Source organism: Phacochoerus africanus, chromosome 11 (genome assembly GCF_016906955.1).
Source record: "Phacochoerus africanus isolate WHEZ1 chromosome 11, ROS_Pafr_v1, whole genome shotgun sequence".
In the NCBI taxonomy this organism is placed as follows: Eukaryota; Metazoa; Chordata; class Mammalia; order Artiodactyla; family Suidae; genus Phacochoerus; species Phacochoerus africanus.
The window spans coordinates 77,821,340-77,843,755 of record NC_062554.1 but is presented as its reverse complement, the minus strand read 5'-3'; the positions used below and the strand labels follow the sequence as shown (position 1 = coordinate 77,843,755).

The window sequence follows — 22,416 nt, the reverse complement described above, 5'->3', positions numbered from 1 at the left end:
AGTTATATAAATTTCTGGAGCTGTAACATCTTTTTAGCTTTCTATTAAAACATCAACATCTGGGGAGTTCCTGTTGTGGCTCAGCAGAAACAAATTCTACTAGGAACCATGAGGTTGCAGGTTCGATCCCTGGCCTTGCTCAGTGGGTTAAGAATCCAGCGTTGCCATGAGCTGTGGTGTAGGTCGCAGACATGGCTTGGATCCTCTGTTGCTGTGGCTGTGGTGGAGGCTGGCAGCTATAGCTCCAATTAGACCCCTAGCCTGGGAACCTCCATATGCTGAGGGTGTGGCCCTAAAAATACAAAAACAAACAAACAACAAACAAACAAACAAAAACGCACTACATATTCTCCTATACTTTTTCTCTATCCATCTTCGCCAGACATCTTTCTATCTCGAGATTAAACTAAACCCCTTGGTTCAGACAACCCTGCATTCAAATTCTGCTCAACATCCTACTGGCTGAATGTGTTCATGACAGTCTGGGCGGTGTTTTCACCTGCAAAATAGGGATAATACTCTATCTACAGTATTGGGTTGCTATAAGGATTAAACATAAAGTATACAGCATAGGCCTGGAAGCAACAGCAGCTCATCCATGTCAGCTGTGGATTTCAAACTTTTTTGCCTCATTACTCAATAATCATCTTTCATTCCACCCTGTTGTTTCAAGCAGTGACTATTCAATGAACTTTTAAAATAAATATATAACATAATCAAGGATGAGTCATAGCACATTGGGACTGCTTTTCAGCAAAGATGATTTTAGGAGGCAACTATTCCAACACCTTTTCTTCACGAGATCACTGCACGGCTACTCAAAAAACACGGTTTGGTTCTTAACTGATGACAAAGAATAAGAGAAGATGAAACCACTTTAAGCATCAATAACAAGTATAAAAGATGTATGAAAACATGGGAATTAAAAATATATATAAATACACACTTGTTTTTTTCACAGAAACTTTTTCCTTTAAGCTCAAACTTGATACCTAGGTCCAGGCCTCACCAACTTTTCTTGGCATTGAAATCATGAAGTCTCCTCTCCCCTAAAGCCACAGAAATCCATAGTGGAAGCAAGTAGCACACACTAAGCACAGCAAAGAGGGAACCCTGGGGCGTTCATTATTGCTCCCACCTGCCGGTCAGGTCATTATGACGCAAACGCTATGGACACGTGGAACACCTGCAGGAGAGCAGGGGCGGCGTCACCCCGGGAGGTAGATCTGGGCCGGGATACCCCAGGAGATGGGGTTCAAGGAAAGACCCCAGGGAATAGAGATAGGGAGACTTACTCCCCCAAACCCGGACCCGCCCCAAACAAGGTGAGGCCATCACCCCCTCCCTCTTCTGGGTCCCGGGGTCCTGCTGGAAGGGGTCGCCTGACAGGCGTCTTCGGAGGGGAGAAGTAGGGAGGGGAGACGACGGTAAGGACTCAGCCCCAGGCGCTAGCGCGGATGAGAGGGCGCCCGCTCCCCCCCGGCCGCTGCGCTGCGCTGCGGTGCGCACGGGTTCCGCCGGCTGCTATTCCGGCTGGCGGCGACCGCCGCAGGAAGGGCCGGTTCCTGCTCCTCCCGCCCCCTTCCCTCGCCTTCAGCTGACGCTGACGTCGGATGAGGGAGCAGGAGGGACGCTCGGATCGCGGCAGGGAGGCTCCTGGGGGCCAGGGTTCCGAGGTACCTATCCTCTGGGTCCGGGGTGGGGGCGAGCCGGGCGGGCTGCAGGCTGCAGCGGGTGAAGCCTGACAGCCGGGGCGGTCGGGGGCGCCAGCCTGGGGCTGCCCGCTCTATCCTCCGCTGGCTTCGGGTGACAGGCAGGTCGCCTCCTCCTGCCCCCATACCCGTGGAGGAACCGCCACAGCCCCTTTCCCTCCCCCGCCTCCGCTGTGGGGCCTGGGAAGGTCTAGAGAATGCGCGCGCCTCGAGAGCGCGCGTCAGCCCCGGGGGAGCGAGAGGGAGATGTTCCGGGCTCCTGCCCCACCTCTGGACCTGGCGTCGGCAGCACCTCCCCCCGCGCCGTGTGCCCACCCCATCCACGCGGTGTCTCGCCTTCCCAGCGCCTCCGGCCCCAGGACCCCGAGGTCCCTTCTGGGCAGGGACTCGCGTCCAGGGCTGACTTGTTGACAAGTTCACCTGCCGCGGCCCCTGGTGTTTGTTTTTTCTCTTCTCCCCATTGCCCACCTTTGGCGGTGGTAGCTGGGAGCAAATAGTACCTCTGTTATAACCGCTAAGTACCAAGAGGCCTGAGCTTGGTCTCCCGCAGGCGAGGTGCCCACAAGCCTCGGACCCGACTGGAGCGAGGGTCCTCAAGAAGGCCAGGTCCCTGCAAACCCTTGCGCGCTGGTTTCCTTTGGGTGCTGCTGACACCGCCTTTCCTGTCTCTCGGCTATCGCAGCTCCTGCTTCCTCTAGAAACGAACATATCCTGTTATTACGTCTGCCTTTGCCCAGAGCGTCTGCCTTTGCCCAGAGCATTCCCCATTAACCTTTCCTGTTGCCTTTTTACTTGGCGTGCCCCCAAGGCCCCTCAGGTTCCCTTCGGTGGGGGTGTCTTAAAAATACTGCTCCTTTTCCTTGGCGAAGGTTGGGGAGAGTTCTGATTTAGAAAGGGAACCAGGTTCTCTTCTGTTTAGACACCATAAAAATTATCTCGAGAAACGGTGCTGGGTGGCAGCCTTAGTAACTGAGATCTGGTAACTTTATGAAAATTATCGGGACCTGGAAAATATACCACCAGCTGGTTTGAAAACGATATTGAATGTAAGGAGAAAGGCACATAAGGCATTGGCCATAAAGGTCCTATAAATTATGACTCATTGCAAACATGTTCGAGTACAAACATTTCAGTAAAGCGTAGCCGGAAAAATATCAACTCGGCTTCTGTGGACCTTTAGTTTTTCTGAGATCTGAACTGTTGCTTAGGGGTGGGGGAATGGAATAGGAAATACTTACTAGTTTGAAATCAGTGCTCCTGACTCAGTTCCTTACCTTCTATTTAAAACACACACATTCTAAACATACTTTGAAGTGAGTTTTTAAACCAGTTTTGTTTGGTTGTGTGTGTTTTCTTTTGGTTTTTAGGTTTTAGTCTTTATTTTTGAAACATCATGTGTAGAGAATACCATAGAGGCAAAATCAGTTTATAATCTTTAGTAGTTCAATTATGATTGTTTGATTTTTAGCTGTGTATATTTTTAAATCAAGGAGATATAGCTTTCTAATTACATCTTTTTTGCAACTCTTTATATAGGTAAAGAGTGGGCTTGTTATTAAAGACAAATCTGTAGAAACAACAGTTAATCTATTGGGTATTAATTGTAATGGTAGAGACACTCAAGGTTAAAAAAATCTTGGATACTGCATTCTTGGGGCATTAAATGCTAAGGACACTAGATGGTCAATACCTGGGAAGTTTATATTTTATTTATTATTATTATAGCTTTTAAAAAAATTTTTTTTATTTGGAAGTTTATTTCAATCTTTCCTTCATTCGGTATGCCTGTGTATCTGTCCAACCATTTTCTCTGAGTATCTTTATTGCCATGCATTTCTCTCCATGTTAACTTTATGAAAAATATAGAAAATTTAGTTACTCTAAAGACAACCTTCAAAAATTGCTGCATTTTCAGTGTATTTGACTAAACAGTACATTTTTTTCAAGTGTAGGAAGTTTGATCAGAGGAAGAAAAGTGTAGCAACTGTGAAATGACATGACAGGGTAAACCTGCACTGGTGTGAACTTGAAAGTTACGGAAACCACATATGAAAAAAGGTGAAGTTAATAGCCTCTAGCATCAGGAGAATTTTTCCTTTTTATTTGTTGAGCCCCACAGCCAGAAGCCTGAGGGGTAGGGGCACCATTTAGGATCAGTGCAGTGGCCACTAATGTCCTTTTTACTCCATCTGCACTATCAGCCTTATGGGAATGCTGTCTGTATGTTTTTGTCCATGAGGCAACATAGAACATTAATTAACCTCATTCCCATTCTCACCCCCAACCAGAATCTGCCTCAGTAGAGCTTTTAACTCAAATAGTGATAGAAGTATTTGGAGAAACATTTTTCCCCAAAGCAGTGACATTTTATGCCACAATCAGAATATCAGACTACCTAGTGCCATGGAGGAAGTGCAGAGGGCATGCAGGTATGGGATCCCATTGAAGCAGGAATGGAACCCTAGCTGCAACAGCTAGCTAGCCGTGTGACTTTGAGCACATTCACTTAAGTGCTCTGTGCCATCATTTCCTTAACTGTAGAGGAATAGCCACCTTGTGGGGTTGTGGTGGGGATTTGATAGATAGATAGGTAGATAGATAGATAGGTGTATATATGTGCTTTTCATAGTAAATAAAGGACTCAAATAGTAGCAGTAAATTATTCTTTCACATGCTAAACATATATCCTACCTGGATCTTAAAAGGATGCTACTTTTTTCCCCTGTGATAGAGAATGTGTTCCAGTTAGTTTTGAGGAGTTCAAGTGATTTTATATCAGCACCAGAGCTTGAGCTTTCTGGAAACCTCCTTGAAGTGGGGAAGGCAATCTGTATGCCAGGAACAAAGCAGAGCTAATTTGTTCCAGTGGGGGTAGATCTTCCCAACCCCTGCCACTCAAATGTGATTCCTAGACCACCAACATTGGCTTGTCTTGAGAGCTTGTTGGACCTACAGAATCTCAACCCACTCTCACCTTCCCTTTGAATAAGAATCTGCAGTTCAACAAGATCCCCAAGTGATGCATAATGTATATTAAAGTTTGAGAAGCATTGTCCTAACCTGATATTTATCAAGCTTTTGTGTTTGATAGAATTTTTTGAGGGCTTGTTAAATGGGGATTCCCAGTCTGGCTTCTCCTAACTGTTGTTAACATTTCAGGTGGCTCTATGCCCAGGGTTCTACCACTATTCATTGAGAAATACTGTATCCAACTCTTTATCAAGTTTGGTGCTCTAAGTTGGGCCTCTGCCCTCTTTAACAAAGCATTTTGGCAAACATGGTCTTTGATATTTATCTCCCTTTGAGGTTAAGTAGGTATTATAATCCCTATCTATCTGCTAAGAAAATTAGGAGTGCAGGTATGATTTACCCTGGATAATGCATTTGATAGAACTGCCTGGAAGGTTTCTAAATGCTAGTTGACTCTGCTTTTACTACTCTAGCACCCAAATTAATGCACTGTGTATGTGTAAGTAATTTCAATTAGTAATGAATCCAGGTTAGGGATGACTGTATATAATACATTTTATACATGCTTTTAAAACAGAGTTTTCCATCGATGTGACTCTAGGTCAATGACTGAGGACAAGTAACTGATTTTGAGCCTCATCCATAAAATGGGGATGATGTCTGCTGGGCAGTTTTGTCAGGATGAGGATGCTGTGCACGAAGCACTCCTCTCAGTGTCTGAGAAGTGTTAGTTCTTCAGCTAGTGGTAACTACTTGTCCAGATGTAAACCTGGTGAGAGGGAAAGAGTTCATGAAAATCTGAGAAAATGGTATTGTTCATGATGAGAGGTCTCTCCCACGGAATCAGACGAAATCATTCATCAGTCCTTTGGCCCAATCAGAAAGGTGGGGTTAATACTCAGTTTTCAGCTAGCATTTGTTGTGTGCATGCTATGTGCCAAGCACCATTCTAGTACTGCGTATCCCAAGGCAAGATGCAGACCATACCCTGCTTTGGGGGAGCCCCCAGCCTAGTGAGAGAGACAGAGAGATGGAGGACAATTATATTTCAGCAAAAGCAGGGAGAGGACGAAGCTCAGGGCAGAGCTACCCAATGATATGGGGGAGAGAATAGAGAGAAAACCAGAGAAGGACGTGACCCTTGAGAGGAGCCTTAAAGAACCAATAGGAATTTTGCAGGTCACAAAACATCAGGAATAGAGAGACAGGAGTTGCCAATCCAGAACCCAGGTGTACAAAGGGAGAGAAAACTGGCAAGTAGTTGGTCCCCATGCCTGGAGCCCAGTGTGCATGTGTGTCCCTTACTAGCTGAGTGACCTTGGGCAAGTTTCATCACCTGTGAGTTGGGGTAAGGGTAATTGACTGATTTCAGTTATGTCCTGGATAGTTGTAGACAGGTAGAGGAGGTAGTAGTAGAAAATAGGGGACTGATATTAAAAAGTCTTTAGAATTAGAGTAAATTAAAAAGGTCAACTTTAAAATACATTTAACAGAAAATACATAGAATTAAAAGAGGGTGACTGGGAGTTTTCTTGTGGCATAGCTGGTTAAGGATCTGTCCTTGTCACTGTAGTGGCTTGGGTCACTGCTGTGGTGTGGGTTCAATCTCTGGTCTGGGAGCTTCTTCATGCAGAGTGTGGCCAGAATAAAATAATAAAAGAGGGTCACTGAAAAAGACAACTGAATGCAGTGCAGTACTGCGAGGTGAGAATCATGAGGTGTGTGTATTCAGCAGTGGACTACTCAATAACTAGATAGTCATATATTGATAACTCAAACATCTAGACTCGAGAGTGGAAAGGTGCTCTCATTCTGTGGCGAGAGTATTTGTACAAGGAGTGACTATAAAATACAGCAGCTACTTTCCCAGAGCACACATTAAAATTCATCCTATTAAAACCCATTACTTACCATCATCATGATCTCTCATACCCACTTCTCTGTTCCCAGAATAGGGCATGGTCTCCAATGTCTGAAACATAATGGTACTTAAGGGAAATCCATCCTTCTCTGCCTGTTTCTGGGGCAGTGCATCCTAAGCCAGGGACCAAGGAGCTATTTGTGACAAATAATGCCCCACTTCTTACTAGTAGAAACCTTGATAGTTGCCATTAGTCTCTTAGCAAGGTTTTGTTGTGTCCAAGCGCCGTGGTGGTAATGGATTTGGGACTAACACAGCACTTAAGCCTGTGATTAGGAGAGGGTATTGTTGTTGTTGTTGTTGTTTTTAACAGAAACCAGGCTTATTATTCAGTATCTTTGGTCCATGTGTAGAGTGGAGTGCTTAAAAACAGGAGCTCAGGAGTTAAAAGTGGACTTGATTTTACTAGTTGTTGACTTTGGGCAAATGACTTCACCTTTATAAGCTTTTTTTGATTGTTTTGTTTTTTCATAATGGGTTTGTGTCCCTTTCTGGTGGTATGGGGATAATGGTGTTAAGTGCTTCACACGTATAAAGTCTCTTGTAAATGGTAGCACATAATTATTGCCCTTTGTCCAGGACATATCTGCTGAAGGCCTACTGTGTTTGATGTACTGCGCTTGGTGTAAGGAGGCAAAAATGAGCCAGTTAGGGGCCCTGCAGTCAAGTGACTTCCAGCCTGGGGCAGGGGATGCACATGTAATCAGCTCATTGCAGGAGGGTGATGGGCATGCAGGGTACCACCAGCATCATTGTGGGGTAGTTAATGCTTCAGTGGAGGGGACAGGAGTAGGAGGCCCCTGGCGGTGAGAGGGCAGCTGTTGGGTTTGGGAAGACTTCATTGAGGAGGTGACATTTGAAGAGACTCTTGAAGTAAGGTGTAAGCTGGCCAATTGGAGAAAGGAAGGGAGGTCATTGCAAATGGAGGGAAACTTTGCAAAGCCTTACAGTAACAAAGTGTATTCAGGAAAGCTTGAGCATTCTGAAATGACCAGAAGGAATAGTTCTGTGTGAGGTATAGTAAAATTTGAGGAAGGGGGCCCAGAATTTGAAGGAACTGGGTTTCCCCCCCACACACACCAAGTTTGGAATTTCTCTAGTGGCAAGGAAATGCAGTTAAAGCATTTTACGTAGATGGGGGGTATGATTAGATTTGCATATTATAGAAATAGTTCAGACCATGGTGTAAAAGACTGAAGTGGGCACATACAGGGATAGTTTTCTTCTGAAGGCCTAGACCAAATCATGGCTGTGCATACAGAAAGGAGAAGATGTTTTAGGAGGTCGAATGGAGAGAACTTGGAGAACAGCTGCAAAAGCTGAGAGAGAGAAGCCAAGTTTCCAAGTTGAGCTACTCAGTAGATTTTGTGCTGGTAATTACCACATAGGGACCCTAAGAAGAAGAAAACTTGGAAGGGTGGAGATGGAGAGAAAGAATTTTAGTTTTAGATGTGCTGAAATTGAAGTGCCTATCAGATATCCACATCAAGATGACCATAGTGAGATGGAGCTTCACCTCTCCGGAGCACAGATCCACATTTTGATACCCCCACTGTAGTCTCTGGAGAGGGTTTAATCTGGGAAGTCATTGCCATACAGCTGTTGTTGAAGCCAAAGAAGTGAACTAAATCATCTAGAGAGAGCACGTAAAGTATAACAGAAGACAACACAGGTTGGAATCTTGTATATCACTTGATATTCAAGATGTGGTTACAAAGGGAGAGGGGCTAACAGAGAAAGCTGAAAAGATGCAAAAGAATAGAGAGTGTTTCCTGAGAAATCAAAGAAGGGGAGCTTAGCCAAAGGTCAAGTGAGAGGAGGATCTGAGTTGGAAAACTTTCTCTGATATTGTGGAGAAAGAAACCACATTGTGTGGGCTGAGAACTCTGAGAAGAGAAGGGAGAAGATGGTAACTGAAGAAAGGGGTTGAAGAGTATGGATTGAGGGTGGAAATGGAGGTTGATTTAACTTGAAAGAGAAGGAATAATAGATGGACTAAGGTGGGAAAGCAAGAGGGTAAGACCTGGACCTTCAGCAGTGGTTTATAGTCGTGTGCTGGATGATTCCGAAGAAATGAGTAGTGGTGCACAATAAGTGGAAGCCATGAGAGAAGGAGCCCAGCAAGGGCCATGATTCCAAGAGCCTGAGGAGGAAGGCTGGTCATCATCATCCTTGGGAGGTTCCTTCTACCTGCTGCTCTCCGAAAGCCAGGAGTTGAGTGTCTTTGTATCCAGGGCTCTTTCCTCAGCATTGGCATAGGCAGTGTGGGCATCCTTGTGAAGTAGGTAAACTTTGCATTGGTGCCAAACCACACCCTCTTTCTGCTTCCTGCTTCTTTCTTCCCTGCACTCCTGACTTGAAGCTCTGTGCCATTGGGCTACATCCTGGTTGTTCTACCTGCCCTACCAGTTATATGCCCAATAGTCCTGTCTTTCCTGATTCCCATCAAAGTAACCAGTTTTGTGCTTTATTTGTTCTTAATAATTATTAATAATTAATTCACCATTAATAATAGCAGCACTATTGCCACTATTAATCCCTATATACCTCTTCCTTAAGAAAGTATCAAGAACCTAGAAAAAGGGTCTTTTATTAGTTCTCAGTTAAGACCAATTAGATGACCCTATATAGGCAAAGGTGGTTCTGTTAGTTGAGGTACATGAAAATACAGAGCTTGCTCTTTCTGTCTGCTTCCCTTTGCTGCTTTTATTTTTAAGTCCTCCTCTAGCATCTCCCTCCCCTGCCTGGGTTGCCTCCATCCCTTGCCATTAAGTTAGTCCAAACTCCAGTATGATTTAGTGGCCTCTACTTTATCAAGGAAAGTCCTTGAATCCATGCCACTTCCAGAGAAAGGAGCTGTATTGGTTTGTTTACAGGATCTGTGCACAGCATGGACATTTTATAAACCACATATTGGTGTCTGTGTATTTCAGTAATTTTAAACTAATGAAAGAGGCTTACTCTGTGCCTTGGGAAATCTTCTTCAGTCCTGGGCCTCCGTTGGCTCATCTGTGAAAGGCCAAGCTTGGACCGAATGTTCTCTCCTGTCTCTAAGTAATCCTGTGGAGGAATAAAAGATGACTTGATCATCTCTTTAAATTATGAATTTTGCCTTAAAGAAAGAGAACTTTGTAATCCTTAGTGTCTCCCAAATTGTTCTGATTGTTGACATTATGCTTATATGTAATTTCATAGAGTTGTGATCACAACATTAATTTTTTTCTTCCTTCACACTTGTGATATTATTAACCATGTATTTATATATGAACCATGTATATTTAATTTATAAATATATGTATACATTTTATATTTGTAAGTATTTATATATACATGCACCTATGTGTGTGTATTTATGTAGATAGAGTGATTGACTGTCCTCACTTTCGCTGGTCTAATGGTAGTTCATATCATTCCTGTGAATCTGATTTAAAACAAATAGCACATTTCGTGTAACATTTGAACCTTTTTAAAGCAACTTGTTATGAAATGTGGAGTGCAACTATTTTGTAGGTCATTTAAAAAGACTATATTCATGTGTATATATACACATCTATAGTTGTATATATACATACACATGTATATAAATGAGATTTTATTTTTGTAATGACATTTTTGATAGAATAACTGTAGAGATTCTGGGGAGAATACTATTTAAAGGTATTTATATCTGTACAGAATATTGGTGACTGGTGTTATGGAATTAATTTTTAGCTCTTTGCTGCTTTGCTTAATGCCTTAGATGAAGGCTGTCCAAGAAATTTAGGGACAGCCACATATGTAATTTAAAATATTCTAGTGGGCACATTTAAACAACGAAAAAGAACCAAGTATTATATTTAGAATGGAGAGATGAGATCCTACTGTATAACTCAGGGAACTGTATCCAATCTCCTGGGATAAACCACAGAGAAAAAAAAAAAAAGAATGTACATGGGGGTGTAACTAAGCTGCTTTGCTGGACAACAGAAATTAGCACATTATAAGTCAGCTATATTTAAAAACACTCACATACAAGAAAAAAAGCAGGTGAGGTCAGATATTATGTTTAACCCAATATATTCAAAATATTATTTCATCAGAAAATATATGTATAAAATATAAATATAATATGGTGGAATATGTAAATATATGTTTATAATATAGCAATATATAACATTTAAATATACATACACATATCAATTTAAAATACATAGTTTTATCAACATACAAATAAATATAAATTTCTTCAAGGACATTTTACTTTGGGGGTTACTAAATCTTCACAGTACAATGTTTATTTTACTTGAAAGCATATCTAAATTCAAACTATCCACATTTCAAGTTACTTAACAGCCACATGTGGCTAATGGCTGCTGTTGGAGAACACAGTCTTGGATGAGAAAGTTGGTTTATCTTAAATTAATCTTTCACGAAAAAATTTATCCTAATTATAAAATGCAGTTTTAAAATTTCATTAAGGAAAGCATATATTCCCATCCTTTAATAAATGTTTTCTACTGGCATTTGAAGGATCTAGTATTTTGTTTTTACTTTTTAGGGCTGCAACCGTGGCATATGAAGGTTCCCAGGCCAGGGGTCAAATTGGAGCTGCAGCTGCCGACCTACACCATAGCCGCAGCAACGCAGGATCCAAACCGTGTCTACAACCTACACCACAGCTCACAGCAACAAGGGCTCCTTAACCCACTGAGTGAGGCGAGGGATCAAACCTGTGTCCTCATAGAAGCTAGTCAGTTTCGTTTCCTTCCACTGAGCCAGGACGGGAATTCCAAGTCTAGTGTTTATTGACAGAGTTGATTGAAACCTTTGTCTGACGAGGGTGTTCCTTCATCCTTCACCTTTTAAGGTTAAGATTTTATTTTATTTTATTTTATTTTATTTGACTTTTTATGGCTGTACCTGCAGGAGACGGAAGTTCCCAGGCCAGGGGTCAAATTGGAACTACAGCGGCTTGCCTATGCCACTGTGCCTCAGCTTGTGGCAACGCCAGATCCTTAACTCACTGAGCAAGACCACAGATCAAACTCATATCGTTACAGGAACAGCATTGGGACCTTAACCCACAGAGCCACAACAGGAACTCATTGATTATATTTTGGCTGCTTCCACAGCGTGTAAAAGTTCCTGGGCCAAGGATTGAATCCATGCCACAGCAGCAACTCTAACCACTGCAGTGACAACACTGGATCCTTAACCTGCTGCACCCCAAGAGAACTCCAAGGTTAAGCTTTTAGAGAAAATGCCACCATAAGTACCAGAGATTAAAATCCATATGATAAACTTGAATTGACATTTGAAAGCTACATAAACCAACCTAAATAAAATCAAAGGTGAATACAGCAAGGGTTTTAAAAAATCTTTCTCCTTAGCAAAGATATCCTGTTTATTCTTTTTCTGCTTCCAGTCTTCGAATCTATTTCATATGATTTGCTCTTATAGATTTTCTTGAGGTTTGTTGTTTTCAATGCCAGACTCTATCTATCGCAATCATGATTTTTGTTGAAGCACAGAAATGGCTCATCCATTGCAAGCAGGTCTGTAAGCAAGAGAAGGAGCAAGATGGAGTTCCTGGCGTGGCTCAGCCATTAATGAACCAGACTAGCATCCATGAGGACATGGGTTCGATCCCTGGCCTTTCTCAGTGGGTTAAGGATCCTGAGTTGCTGTGAGCTGGGAACTTCCATATGCCATGGGTATGGCCCTAGAAAGATGATAAGACAAAGAGCAAGGCCTAGATCATGCCCCTGGTGAGAAGTTTGAGTTTGGTGTTTATTTTGGTTTTAGTTTGTTTCATAGGGACATAATCTTTTTAACTAATATTAATGTTAAGGATGAAAGCCTTTTAGAGATTAAGTTGGCTTTTTTTAAAGTTTCTTCAAATGTGAGATGCTGCATTTGATATTTTCCTTTGACATCTCTTGGAAAAGAGGAAGAGGTTGCTCACTGGCTGATCAGTGTTTCAATCGTCAAATCCCTCCTTGCAAATTTGATCTTTAACCTGATCTTAGAAAAGTCTCTATTTCTAGAAACCCAATTTCCTTATTTTAAAAAGGAAGATGTTATGTTCACAATCTTTGAGCTTCCTCTTAGATATAAATATCTCTGAAAATAATTAAAATTAATTTTATGGATTTGTGCCTGAGGGCTTCCGAGATGTCAGTTGGCCTTGTCTCCTGTTTTGCAGTTGAGCCAGGTGAGACCAGACTGGTGAAGACTTGGAGGAAGGACAAGTTTGTGGCATGGTCTTGGGTTTGCTGGTTTTTATTTTACATTGAGCAGCATATTGGGAGACAAGTTATATTGGCATTAAAAGTATTTCCTTCAGGAATGTGATTTTACTAGGGTTATGGAGCTATTAAACTTAATTAATGCTTATATATAATACTTGAGCTGTTTTAAAATGTGAATGAAATGATCATTTGAAAGTATCCTAAAACCCCAACTCATTAACAGAAGATGCAAATTTTAATCATGACTTGCATATATAGAGTTTAAACAAAAACTTATCTTTTAGCTGCCTTGAGTAAGGTTAGAATTCTGCTTTCCTCTTGGAGGATTTGCTGACTCACAAATTTAAAGCATGACTCATAAAATTAAAGCATGATTGTGTTTCACATTTTCTTGTAAATTTATGAAATGTCAAAAAAAAAAAAATCATTGGCAGGGACACACACACTCAACTAGAGACAGAATATGGAATGCTCAAACAGTCATAACCTTATCAAAATCTGAAAGGGAAAGCTGTGTGATACCTGAAACATAGGAAAAACACCCATAAAAGCTAGTCTAAAGCACATTATTTTAATTAATGTTTAGCTTTTGAAAGGATAGGAGATGATTCAGCTTCTCACCCACCGCAGGGATCTTTCTCAACTATTGTGAACAGTTTGATGAATCCATATTGAAAAAATAATAATAACTGTAGTTAATTGTGCCTGGAGGAATTGTTTTAGTTTTTCCTCCCTGTTTCTACTGAAACTCTTTGAATATTCATCATTAAAACGCATCACTTGCTGTTCTTTCTGAGAATGCACAACTGCTTGTGGCTGGTTGCACACACACCATGCAGTTCTACTGGGGAAATAGTTTGTTCATTGCTTTCCCTCTGCCTGAAATAAGACCCTCCCGACACACATGCCCACACACATCTCCCTGTGGGGTCTGGCCAGCAACTACTAAATCTTAGGAACGCAGCCTGAGTCAGGTAGGAAGTCAGCTCTGTGCTGCTCTCACCTTTGCTCCTCTAATGCCAGGTACCTTCCTCTGCCATGGCCCTCCTTCCCCCTCACAGGCTGAGCCTGGCCCTCCCTGACTTCAGATTCTCCTGTTCACTTACACACAACAGTCCCAGATGTCTGCGGCAGGTATTCACATGTAATCTTAACAGAGGTTTAATTTTAAAGAACTATTCTATGTTTCATCAGATAAAAGAAACCATTGTGCATGAGCTCTTTTACCATTTTTATGTTACACGAAGAAAGAAAAATGGGCGTTCCCATTGTGGCACAGTGGAAACAAATCCAACTAGGAACCATGAGGTTGCAGGTTCATCCCTGGCCTCACTCAGTGGGTTAAGGATCTGGCATTGCCATGAGCTGTGGTATAGGTCACAGACGTGGTTCAGATCTGGTGCAGCTGTAGCTCTGATTTGACCCTTAGCCTGGGAACTTCCATATGCTTGGGATGTGGCCCTTAAAAGCAAAAAAAAAAAAAAAAAGAAAGAAAGAAAAATGTCTGCCAGTTGACATCAATTACAAGAGATATCCTGGCTTTAGGAAGGTTGGAATATGAACAGGTTTGCACCTTGGATTCAATGACATGAGATGCCAGGAAGCTGTTGCTTGGGGAAGAGTGATTTTACTATGGGGTAATTCAAACATACCACCATGCACCCACATCACTGTAAGACTGTTCTGTTCTCTTGAAAAGTGTGTTTCTTGTGGGGCAAAAGACGGCCCATTTCCCAAAGAAAGCTAAATGCTCGTGTGCACAATAGGACTTGACAGGCTCTTAGATGGTAGCAATTTTTAGTTAGGAAATAGAGATTTTGAATACACTAGGAAGATAAATGACAAATTTGGCAGCAGCTCTGATCTGCAATTCAAGAGAACCCACCATATGCTCAGTACAGATACAGGAAAAAGAGATTCTGGACTCAGTTTCCATTAGTACTCCAACTAACAGAAAGCCTGATCACTGGGAAAAGAGAAGATTCTGCTAAAGTTGGAAAAGTAATTAATTTGAGACATATGACTGCACAAGAAACAGGACACACTTAGGAAATGTGAGTCAAGAGGAAGCTTCCTGAAATAATTTTGTGGGTTGAAAGTACTGATACAGTGAAATATAACTATTCATATTACCTTTACTCTGAATAAGGGTTGGCTCAAGAATTTTAGATTCTTTGCATAATTCACATATAATCAGAGGTGCCATCAGCTACTCTATAAACTCATAGAAAAGGGTTCTGCATCAGAACAAATGTTCAATGGAGCTGAAGGTGGCTTTTATGGAATGAAAATACTCTCCCATGTTAGTTTTCCAAGGAGGAGAATTCAGGATCAGGGTTTGAGGCAGCCAAGGACAGACTGACTTCTCTTTGCAGCAATGCATCAAGTTTTGTTTAAACCAGGATTGCTTTAGTGTTCTATGAACTTGACAGTATTATTTAGAACTTTTGCTTATGTATTGGCCAGCCAATGTGTTCAAAATAGCTTTTCACTGGCTACAGGAAATAAAAGCAAGTGGGACAGTTGTAGTCTGTCCACATAGGTGGAAAAAATTGAAGACTTAACACACCAAGCATGTAAGAAAAGCTTAGAGACGAATGAGTGAATAATAATTACACAGAACCCCCATAGAAAATCTGAAAAAAATTATCCCTCCTCGTCTTCTCCCAGTTTTTCCCACAGGGCATGATTGTCTCTCATCCACATGGGTGTGTCTGAGAATAGCTGTGAGGTTTTTTTTTTTTTTTTTTAAATTTTAGTTGATTTACAAGTTGTGCCAATTTCTGCTGAACTGCAAAGTGACCCTGTTATATATTCCTTTTCTTATATTATTTTCTATCATGTCCTATCCCAAGAGATTGGATATCTCTGTGCTGTACAGTAGGACCTTATTGCTTATCCATTCTAAATATAATAGTTTGCATTTTCTAACCCCAAACTCCCAATGTATCCCACTCTCTCCCCTCTTCCCCTTGGCAACCATACGTCTGTTCTCCATGTCTGTGAGTCTTTCTGTTTTGTAGATAGGTTCATTTGTGCCATATTTTAGATTATTCGTATCAGTAATGTCATATGATGTTTGTCTTTTTCTGACTTCACTTGTATGATAATCTCTACTTGCATCCACTGTTTCATTTTTTATGGCTGAATAGTATTCCATTGTATATATGTACCACATCATTACCCATTCCTCTGTCAATGGACATTTAGGTTGCTTCCATATCTTGGCTATTGTAAATAGTGCTGCAATGAACTTTGGGGTTGGTGTATCTTTTTAAATTATTGTTTTCTCCAGATAGAGGCCCAGAAATGGGATTGTTGGATCATATGGTAGTTCTATTTTTAGTTTTCTGAGGTACCTTCATACTGTTTTCCATGGTAATTGCACCAATTTACATTCTTACCAACAGTGTAGGAGCATTCCCTTTTCTCTACACCCTCTCCAGCATTTGTTATTTGTAGACTTATTAATGATGGCCATTGTGACCAGTGTGAGGTGGTACCTCAATGGGGTTTTGACTTGCATTTCTCTAATAATTAGTGATGTTGAGCATCTTGTCATGCGCCTGTTGGCTATCCATAATGTCTTCTTTGGAGAAATAATCTATTTAGGTCTTTTTCCCATTTTTTAATTTGGTTTTTTTTTTCTTTGTTGTTGTTGAGTTGTATGAGTTGTTTGTATATTTTAGAGATTAATCTTTGGTTGGTTGATTGTTTGTAACTATTTTCTCCCATTCCCTAGGTTGTCTTTTTGTGGGTCCCCCCCCCCCATGGTTTCCTTTGCTATGCAAAAGCTTGTAAGTTAGGTCCCATTTGTTTATTTTTTTGTTTTTATTTCTATTGCCTTGAGAGACCAACCTAAGAAAACATTTGTATGTTTTGTAGGATTTTTATGGTGCCATGTCTGATGTTTAAGTTTCTAAGCCACTTGAGTCTATTTTTGTGCATAGGGTGAGGGTGTGTTCTAGTTTCATTGATTTCATGTAGCTGCCTGGTTTCCCCAGCACCACTTACAGTTGTGGTTTTAATTCCTGACCTTGGAGCCTGAGGTAGAGATATAATAACCCCATCAAGGTGCATCCTGGAAAAGTCTCAGAGGATTCTGTCATTGGTCTTAGTGTTACCCAAGAAGGTGCTGCCCTCAGCAGCAGTCCCACCTCTGAGCAGAGACATCTTTCCCCTTCATTACTTGTCTTACACACAGAACTTGCTCCTTATTCACTCATTCCCCCACCCTCAAGGTTGCTACATCAAAATTAGGAACTTACTTTTCATTGATCTATTAACTCTTGGGCCTCTCCTTCTTTGAGTAGGTCTTAATTATTAATGGTGCATCTGCTTTGTCCTCGTTGGGGAGACAGTTTAGTGAAACACAAATATTCATGTGGTCAAGTCATGCTGTTTTGTTTTTCTTATTGTGGGCTCATAGTGCATAAGCAACTTGATACTCTTCCTTATCTCCCAAGGTAAGGTGACCACAAGTAGAACTTTAGGAAATCTTTGTGCAATTAACAACCTTGAGATACAATACCATTTATTTGGGGCTTCTTTCATAAGTGACGTGTGGCAGAAGGGGAGAAATAGCTTCTGCAGCAGAATGGTGAATTGAAGTATTATCTAACTATAGACTTTATTGTATTTTACAGGGAAAATGATGTTTTTACAGCAGAATTTACAAATCTGGGATATATGAACATCTTTTTTTACATTTCTTGCAAATGTCAAGAGTTTCCTGGATCTGAAAATTATGTTTATTTATGTCTGTCCTGCTCAGCTTGCACTGCCCAATATTGTAGCCAATAATCACAAGTGGCCTTCAAGCATTTAATGTGATTAGTCTCAATTAAGGTGTACTGTAAGTGTGAAGGACACACCAGATTTCAGACTTGGTACAAAAACATGAAGGCAAAATATATCATAAGTAATTTGTAATTGATTGCATGTTGAAATAATATTTTAGGTATATTGGGTTAAATAAAAAATACTATTTAAAAATTTTTTTAATGTTTATTTTTACTTTTATTTTTAATGAATGAGTTTTCCTGTTTTTGACATCCTTGCCAGGACTGGTATTTTCTGTTCTGTTTGTTTGTTTGGAATGTAACCATTCTAAAGATGTATAGGATATCTCCTTGCTCTTTCTATTTGCTTTTCTCTAGTGCCCATTGCATTTATTTTCTCATAATTCCCTCATTATATGTGTCTTTGTGCATGATTTTATTTTCCCATCTGTATTTCTTCTATGGGGAGGCCTCTATGTGTTTACTTGGCCTCTATTTTTTTTTTTTTTGTCTTTTGTCTTTTCTAGGGCCGCACCCGCAGCATTTGGAAGTTCCCAGGTTAGGGGTCTAATCGGAGCTGTAGCCGCGGCCTATTCCAGAGCCACAGAAATGCCAGATCCAAGCCACAGCTCAAGGCAATGCCGGATCCTTAACCCACTGAGTGAGTCCAGGGTTTGAACCTGCAACCTCATGGTTCCTAGTCAGATTCGTTGACCACTGAGCCACAACAGGAACAACCCCCTTTTTTTTTAAACTTGTGACTCCCTTCGCCCATTTCTCCAACTACTCACCACCCACCTCTGGCAAGCACTAATCTGTTCTCTGTGACCTTATTTTTTTTATTTTTTAATTTTTGATTCTATGCATAAGGGAGATCAGAAGATATTTGTCTTTCTCCATCTGACTTATTTTGCTTAGCATAGTGTCCTTGAGGTCCATTTATGTTGTTGCAGATGGCAAGATTTCATTATTTTGTATGGCTGAATAATATTTTATTTTATATATATATGTATCTATATATGTACATGTATGTATATATGTACACACACACACACGCATATATACACCACAATTTCTTTATCCATCCATCATGGACACTTAGGTTGTTTCCATATCTTGGCTACTATAAGTAACGCTGCAGTTAACATGGGATGCAAATATCTTTTTGAGTTAGTGTTCTCATTTTCTGATAAATGACCAGAAGTGGAACTGCTAGGTCATGTGGTATTTCTATCTTTAATTTTTTTGAGGTACCTTCATAGTGTTTTCCATAGTGGCTGCACCAGTTTATACTCCCACCAATGATGCACCAAGGTTTCTCTTTTCTTCATATCCTTACCATCACCTGATATTTCTTGTCTTTTTGATAAATTCTAACAGGTTTGAGGTGATACCACATTGTGGTTTTGATTTGAATTTCCCTAATGATTAGTAATAGTAAGCATATTTTCATGTACCTGTTGGCTATTTGTATGTCTTCTTGGGGAAAATGTATACTCAGATCTTCTGCCCATCTTTTAATCAGATTTTTTTCCTATTGAATTCTTTATATATTTTCGATGTTAATCCCACATCAGGTATATGATTTGCAAATATTTTCTCCCATTCAGTAGGTTGCCTTACATTTCATTGATGATTTCCTTTGCTGGGTATGATGTCCTATTTGTTCATTGTTGCTTTTGTTGCTTCTAGTGTTAGACTCAAAAAAATGATTGCCAAGACCTATGTCAAAGACATTATTGCCTTTGCTTTTTTCTAGGAGTTTTATGGTTTAGAGTCTTACATTAAGTCTTTAATTCATTTTGAATGGATTTTTGTGCATGGTGTGAGAGAGTAGTCCAGTTTTGTTCTTTTGCACGTAGCTGTCCAGTTTACCCAGCACAATTTACTGAAAAGACTGTCTTTTCCAGATTGTATATTCTTGGCTCCTTTGTTGTGAATTGATTGACCAATATGTGGCTTTATTCTTTTTACTTTTTAAACATGGCTATTAGATCATTTAAAATTACTTATAGTATATTTGTATTGGGTAGAGCTATCTAGACTATAAGTTCCTGAGGCCAGGGACAATGCCTGGCACATATTAACTAGATGCTCAAGGCATGTTTGAGAAACCAAACTGTTGAAATGAATGGATGAGAATTACACCAGTTTTTTAAAGTAATGATTTTGAGGAGTTCCCATTGTGGCTCAGTGGGTTATGAACCTGGCTAGTATCCATGGGGATTGGGATTCCATCCCTGGCCCCACTCAGTGGGTTAAAGATTTGGCATTGCTTGCAGTGTAGCTTGCACATGCAGCTCCTATCTGGCATTGTTGTGGCTCTGGCATAGGCCTGCAGCTGCCGCTCCAGTTCAACCCCTAGCCTGAGAATTTCCATATGCAGCCCTAAAAAAATAAAATAAAATAAAAAGCAACCATAAAGTAGTGATTTTGACACTGTAGATTTAGAAAGTGATAGGCCAGATGAGATAGATTTTGTCAGGAAATCTTGACATGTTTTTTAATTCTCCCTGGTGTATGGGGCTAGAACATATACTAAAAGAGATTCAAGTTCTAGCTGCCACTACCACCTCATGAAGCATTCAGTTATGCCCTCTACAGGTTGACCTGATTTTGCCAATCATGATTCTTTTATTGTAGTGTCGTATATAATCCAGAATTTTATTCATAAATGATCCACTTCCAGAGAAGATTTTTCCTATGTGCCATTTAGCTGTGGTTCTCAGACTTTAATGTGCTTAAGAGTCACTGCAAAGCCTGTTACAAATGCAGATTCCTAAACCCATCTCCAGAGATTCTAGTTCAGTAGATAAGGAATCCACATGTTAACACCCAGAAGATTCCAGTGTAAGTGGCTTGTAAACAACACAGTACTGCTGGATAGCATTATAATCTGGGAATAGCCTGAAAGTTCAGGTAGAAGGGGCAGTTTACTAAGTGATTTTTATTATCTATTATACTAAAATATCTTAAATTATTAAATATTTTTATAATAAAAAATTGTAACAAAGGGAATGATCAACAGTAAAAAGGCAACCTGCCAAATGAGAGAAAATATTTGCAAATTCTATCTCAGAAAAGGGGTTAATATTCAGAATATATAAAGAACTCTTACAATGCAATAACCAAAAAAAAAAATGACCCAATTAAAAAATAAACAAAGGAATTGAAAGGATACTTCTCCAAAGAAGATAGGCAAATGCCCAATAAGCACATGAAAAGATTCTTACCATACAAATGGTCAGGGAAATGCACATTAAAACCACATGAGATACCACCTCATACCCATTAAGATGATTGCTATCAAAAAACAACAAAAAGCAAAATAACAGGTGTTGGGGAGGATGTAGAGAAATTGGAATCTTCGAAGCACTGTTGGTAGGATTATAAAATAGCACAGTCACTGTGGGGACAAAAAAGTATGCAGGTTCCTCAAAAAATAAAAAATAGAACTACCAAATGATCCAGCAATCCCACTACTGGGTATATATTCAAAAAACTAAAAACAGGATCTCAAAGATATGTTTGTATACCTAAGTTAACTGCAGCATTATTCACAGTAACTAAGCTGTAGAAGCAACCTAAATGTTCATCAGTGGATGAATGGATAAAGAAAATGTGCCTCTATAAACAATGGAATATTATTCAGCCTTAAAAAGAAGGAAAATTTATCAGATCCTACTACATGGATGAACCCTGAGGACATCATGCCAAGTGAAATAAGCCAAACTATTGCAGGATTCCACTTATATATCTAAGTATCTAAGATAGTAAAACTTACAGAAACAAAGTAGAATGGTAGTTGCCAGGGGCTGGAGGGAGGCAAAAATGAGGAGTTGTTCAATGGGTATAGAGTTTCCATCATGCAAGATGAAAACGTTCTGGAGATCTGTTATACAACAATGTGCATATGGTTAAAAGCACTGTACTGTACTGAAAATTTGTTATGAGGATATATTTGTTATATGTTTTTGTCACAATAAAAAATTTTAAAATATTGAGTATCATAATAGTTTATGATGAGGTCCAACTCAAGGAAAGAATATAATAGTTTTGTTTCCTTGGATAATATCTTTTTTTGAGAAGTTTTGCTGGCAGCTTTGAGCTAAATAAAGTAAATGTGTCCTTGCAATGAAGCTATGTGGGTGGTGAGAGGACGGGAAACTTGTGGCCTCTCCAGGATTACTAAGTTGAGGGCAAGACTTACTCATCATGAATGTCATTCCCAAAGCAACTTGTCCAAAAACCTGGATGCTCTCCAGGAAGAAAAGAGCTGCTGATTACGGGATCTTCTCATTTCAAAGGCACCCTAACACTCTCTGAGAAAATGTCCTTTCTCTACCCTGTCTTCATACCTGAAGCCTGGAATATTATCAATTGTGTTTCTTTAAAACACCTTGTAAACTCTAATAATTTTAGGGGTCCTAGTTGTCAAGACTCTTTCTGAGGCAGAGAGAGAAAGATTAGGTTGATGATGTTGGAGGAGCCAGAGCATTCACAGACTGAGTGCTCACTCCTGTTGCCAGCAGTTCGTGTCTGGCCAGAGGCCATCCCTTTAGGTAGCCAGCTCTCCATTCTTTCCAGTGGGTGGTAGGCAAGTGTGGCTGGGTTGGCTGGCTCCACCCTTCCCTGGGGTTGGCTAGCTCCCATGAGTGAAGCAAGTAGAGTAAAGGGCAAAGGCATCAAGTGACTCCCATATTTACTAGTGAGATAAAATTATAGTACAGGGTTGGTCAAAACTGGAATAGTCACATTTTCCTCCTTTGTACCCTTCTTAGTATCTTGTTCTAGCTTTTGTT

General features: G+C 40.4%; 1 protein-coding gene across 7 annotated transcripts in view; it reads left to right on the top strand.

The window, feature by feature from the left end:
- Window positions 1-1,203: 1,203 nt before the first annotated feature.
- Window positions 1,204-22,416, top strand: part of ICA1 (islet cell autoantigen 1) — a 149,391-nt gene continuing 128,178 nt past the window's right edge. For 4 of the 7 annotated variants that reach the window (XM_047752364.1, XM_047752361.1, XM_047752362.1 and 1 more), the window contains exon 1: window positions 1,512-1,676. The gene's annotated coding sequence lies outside the window, so the exon portion shown is untranslated. Of the gene's footprint in view, window positions 1,326-1,511; window positions 1,677-8,864; window positions 8,885-22,416 lie in introns of those variants that run through there. The other 3 variants (XM_047752363.1, XM_047752359.1, XM_047752360.1) reach the window with 2 other exon arrangements.